We start from the raw sequence: 5,749 nt of genomic DNA, 5'->3' as shown, positions 1-5,749 counted from the left end.
TAGATATGAATAAAAGCACCACACAGTGGTTGGAAATACATCATTAGGAGTAGGGAGTTATATGGTGTATTTTTTTGAGTGTGTTGTGTATTTTCTTATACTATTGGTGTCTTTTGTTAACACTATTGGTGTATTCTTCAAATGGCCGCACGGCCGCATTTGAGCAAACTTTTATATATATATATATATATATATATATATATATATATATATATATATATATATATATATATATATATATCATAAAAGATAACCGTGAACCAAACTGGTTTATACATATCTTAATTTTAACCAAACACAAAAATATAACATTCCCGGTAATCTAACCAAAAATTCCTAACAATCTAACATTTCGTGAACCAAACAACCCCTTAAGGTAAAGAATTTCATAACACAAGACACAAAAACTGACACACGTGTTATATATTTATTTATTTTATAATCTGATTTAGGCACTGAATTCACACTCTTAATCGTTGAAAAACGACGTCTAACAAGACCAGGGTCCACGGTACAAGCTTTGTACAGTGGCAGTAAGGATGCATCGCGTCAGGTAGGTTTAGGATTAATCGGGTAAAACTAGGATGACCTAAATATTAAAAATATATATATATTACAGCCCAAGAAGTCATACATTAACCCACAAATCTTTGTGTATAGTAAGGAATAAAATTATTAGGTCTAACTAATGATTCGGACTAATTGAAAAACAAATTTAATCCAACTGCCATTTCAAACCTTAAACAGCTCTTTGAAAATATGATAGGATACTGATAAATAATGAAAATTTTGAATAAGAAACTTCTAATTGATCATTTGAAGAGATCATTGGCACCAACTTAACGAACTTTTATTCTTAAGAAACTGCTAGCAGTTTACCAACCACATTAAAGAATTAACAGAAATCCCATAACATAGAACCCCAATTAACAAAAGAAAACCCAAACACAAAATCTAAATTCATAACATATGACACAATATGTTGTGTATTATCAATTACTAATCTATTCCAGGTACAAAATTCATACTCTTTAAATACAGAATTTCATAACACAAGGCACTAAAACTCACAACACAAGATGTTTACACATGTTATATATTTACTTATTTTATAATCCGATTTAGGTATAAAATTTATATTATATAGGCACAGAATTTCACAACATATCGAAGAAAAAAAATTCATAACATGAGACACAAAATATGTTGTGCGTTAAACAGTTACGAATTTGTTCCACGAACAGAATTACACTCCTAAAATACAGAATTTCATAATACAAGATACAAAAATTCACAACACAAGACAGCTACACATGTATTATAAAACAACCTCTAACATGAATTGAACAACCAAATGGGTGCCATCAAAATTAAATAAATAATCATTGGAAAATGACGTCGAACAGGAGCAGGGTCCACAGTATAAGCTTTGTACAGTGGCTGTAAGGATGGAGTCGGATCATGTGGGTTTAGGATTAATTGGCCGAAACTGGGATGACCAAAGTATTAAAAAAAATTATTACTTCCCAAGAAGTCATACATTAACCCACAAATTATTGTGTATAGTACGGAATAAAATTATTACGTCTAACTAATGATTCGGACTAATTGGAAACAAATTTAATCCAACTACTATTTCTAACCTTAAACAGCTCTTTGAAAATATGATTGGGTACTGATAAATTATGAAAATTTTGAATAAGAAACTTCTAATTGATCATTTGAAGAGATCATTGGCACCAACTTAACGAACTTTTATTCTTAAGAAATTGCTAGCAGTTTACCAAACATATTAAAGAACTAACACAAATCCCAAAACATTAGAACCTCAGTCTAGTAGTTGCGTGGAAATATTCATGAGCTGTACGGAACTAACACAAAACCCAGTCTGCTAGTTGTACGGAACATTTCATGATTTGTGCTATGAATAGTTTGTCTAATTTGTCAACGAAAATACAAACATTATTGCTAATGATAGTCTAATTTACAATTGATATAATAGTATGTTTGCAGTGTTTGTGAATGGGAAAATATGCAATGCAAATTGTTGCTAATGATTTCCACTTTAGAGGGTTAAACAAGCCTAGAAACACATCAAATTCTCTTCAAACAAAAGCATGTCAAGTTGTAGGAAGAGGCAGGCAGTGGCATCTGTGATCCAGATCTCATATATCTCAGATCTAGATGGCATGTGTATATGTACCACCTAATCAAGAATAAAATAATTACATTTTCTAATTAATATTAACTGATACAAAATAATTATTAACCACTAGGCTGGGCATGGCCTTCGGCAGAGGCTACTGCTCGCCTGCTCGGTCAGTGCAACGACCAAAAATTTAGTCATTGCACTGGCCGAAAATGTTTTAACTTTTTTTTTTTTTAAATTCTTATTTGCTCTATAAATACCCTTTACCCAATTTAATTTTACCAACAAAAATTCTCAATCCAACACTCTCTCAATCCTTGTTGTTGAGATTAACAAGAACAAGAAACAATAATAATGGCAGAAAAGGGTAAAGAAGGCAAGATTTACGTGGTTCGGCAATGTGCCTACATCCACGGGAGTGAAAGTATTCTCTTATTATTTGTGATGGTGTTAGTGGTGACACTACCCATAGGGATACAACCAATATATTTATAGGCATCTAATCCTTATACAATAGGTCTGCTCGTTTCACTCCTACTCCTAGTATGAGACAAACACTTATTCCTAATCCATATATGAGACAAACTCAACAATCTCCACCTTGGCGAATATGTTCTTTAGGAGAAAAGATAACTCAACAAATCTCCACCTTGACGAATATGCTCTTTAGGAGAAAAGACTTATCTCACCATCTCCACCTTCACATATATGCCCTTTAGGAGAAAAGACTTCTCCACCTTCGCAAATATGTCCTTTAGGAGAAAAAGATAACTCAACAAATCTCCACCTTAGCAAATATGTCCCTTAGGAGAAAAGACGTATCTCACCATCTCCACCTTCACAATTATGCCCCTTAGGAGAAAAAAACTTGTCTCACATATACACATGGGTAGGAACAACCATGCTCATCCCAACTAGCCAGCCACATGCATACGCAGCATCAAACGTTACCCAGTGCATGTACACGAACCGCTTTGTTCCAAGCCATTTGCCCCTCAGCCGTCGACCTGTTATACCGCCGCGACTCATGCTAACTGCCCCGTTCAGCTGACTTCCTGCATCCGGCCCATACCAGGTCCATATCCCCTCCTGGTATCCACGCTGCCCCAACACAACAGCGCCCCTACAAAGTCACACTAAACTCGTGTGCCTTGCCCAATGCTCCACTAACCAGCAATTACCACTGGCCAGCAACATGCACAACGCAGCACCAAACGTTTCCCAGTGCATGTTCACGAACTTCTTCGTCGTCCCGAGAAGTCCTCCCATACCAAACTCATATCGGCCCTAACCAGTGCCATACCGGCACATACCGAGGCCATATAAGCCCATACCGATACCAGCCGTGACTCGTGACAAGCCCGACCCATACCGAGCCAATATTGACCCATATTGATACCAGGTCTACGACCCCTCCTGGTATCCGCGCTGCCCAACACTACAGCGCCCCTCACCATCTTCTCATCTAGCATCTAGAAACGCCCAACAAGTCCAAACAATGTTCAAACTTGTTACTAGTTACCGCTAGAACATCACCTTCACTATAATAAGAGTCATCAGCATGTACCACGTCCGTAGCTCCCTGCTTCTTCAACTCCTTCCAATCAGCCTCTTCCAGATTTGCTGGCTTTTCCGCCTTCAAGGTTTTTAGAAGGCCCTGATGTACCAACAAATCTTTTACCCTAGCCCGCCATAACCCAAAATTCCCTATACCATCAAACTTTGATAACTCGAATTTTGTACTTGAACTGACCATTTCAACAGAGCTCTGATACCAATTTGTTGAGATTAACAAGAACAAGAAACAATAATAATGGCAGAAATGGGTAAAGAAGGCAAGATTTACGTGGTTCGGCAATGTGCCTACATCCACGGGAGTGAAAGTATTCTCTTATTATTTGTGATGGTGTTAGTGGTGACACTACCCATAGGGATACAACCAATATATTTATAGGCATCTAATCCTTATACAATAGGTCTACTCGTTTCACTCCTACTCCTAGTATGAGACAAACACTTATTCCTAATCTTCCTCTTCCAGATTAGCTGGCTTATCCGCCTTCAAAGTTCTCATTTGAATATTTGCTACTACCACCAAGATCTGCACCGACGGCCGCTCCGCCCGGGCTTGCGCCCAAGGCTTGAGACAAACACTTATTCCTAATCCATATATGAAACAAACTCAACACTTGTAAACATTCAAAACTTGACAATTGGTATCACATGTCACAGGTTCCACGATGTGTGATAAGAGCGTAACTGAGACTAACTTATGTATAATTTAACAATTTAATATCTTTTTTTTTATTATTATTATTATTAAAGTACAGGTGATAAGTAATTTGATGTATATATTTGGAAAGATATTTCACAAAGGGTAGAGTTATAATGAAAATATAAATTGTGTTGGCGCAATGATTTAATTTTTTGTACAATCATAAATTTTCAATTATCCTTTTTATCTTTTCCAAAATGTTGACAATAGGATTTATTATGTTAGGACAACCCCAATTGAACAATAGGACTAGTTGATTATTTAATAGTCACAAATTTTCAAATTTCATTCCATGTGAGAGTTATTTAATGGTCTTTTCGGTTTGAGTCGGTCAGCTATGGACAACCTAATCACCTCTTTGTGATTATTTATCAGCTAGAATCAAAAGGTGGGTTTATCTAAAACCACATTCAAGTAACAACTGCAAGCTTCATCCAATTTTTTTAAAAAATATTCATTGGATACTTTTTTAATTAGTAGTTTTAACTATATATATAGTCATAATATATGAGCTACAAATAAAACAATGAAGTATAAAATTCATATCTTCAAACAAAATTAAACCAAAAATTAAAACAAATTGCAGGCCAAAAATAATGGGTAGAAAATGATTAGGTCGAAGTGCCTAACTGAAGATGATTAGGACTAATTGAACACAAATTAATTTAATCCAACTATGTACTGTGTACAACCTTAAACAACTCTCTGAAAACATCATAAGGTACTGCTTAATTGCCAAAAATTTGACTAAAAACAATTCTTTTATCATTTGAAGAGATCATTGGTTCCCAATTAACAAACTCTCCATTACTAAAATGCATGTAGTTAACCAACCATACTAAAGAATTAAAACAAATCCCAAAACATAGAAGCCTAGTCAATTTTGATATATTCCTACTATTCTTTCCAACAAGGTTGAACCCCAATCCTAGGGGCCCCCACACCTTGGCCCGACAGAATATCTGGGAGAATGTAAATCATGGTAACTCAACTGAACATGAACCATAGAGGCTAGACCTTTGCTTGCTGCGTACAAGGAGCCCCCCTCACTTTGAGATGTTACACCCACGCACACTCACTAATAGTACAAAAAATATCAATAAAATCTAATAATTCGCGTCCAAAGTTTGAACTTTGGACGCCTAAAGTGTAGTGCGGTGGCAATTTTGTAATTAAAATGCCACTATATAATTTATTTTTTATTTAAAAAAATAATTCGCGTCCAAAGTTGCAAACTTGGGACGCGAATAATTAAATGCGGACATAATTCGCGTCCAAAGTGGCGAACTTTAGAAGCGAAGTAGCTTTCTGATCCCCCTTCAACC

Source organism: Ipomoea nil, unplaced genomic scaffold, assembly GCF_001879475.1.
Source record: "Ipomoea nil cultivar Tokyo-kokei standard unplaced genomic scaffold, Asagao_1.1 scaffold3251, whole genome shotgun sequence".
Lineage (NCBI taxonomy): Eukaryota > Viridiplantae > Streptophyta > Magnoliopsida > Solanales > Convolvulaceae > Ipomoea > Ipomoea nil.
The sequence above is the reverse complement of the archived record's forward strand: the minus strand, read 5'-3'. Positions refer to the sequence as shown.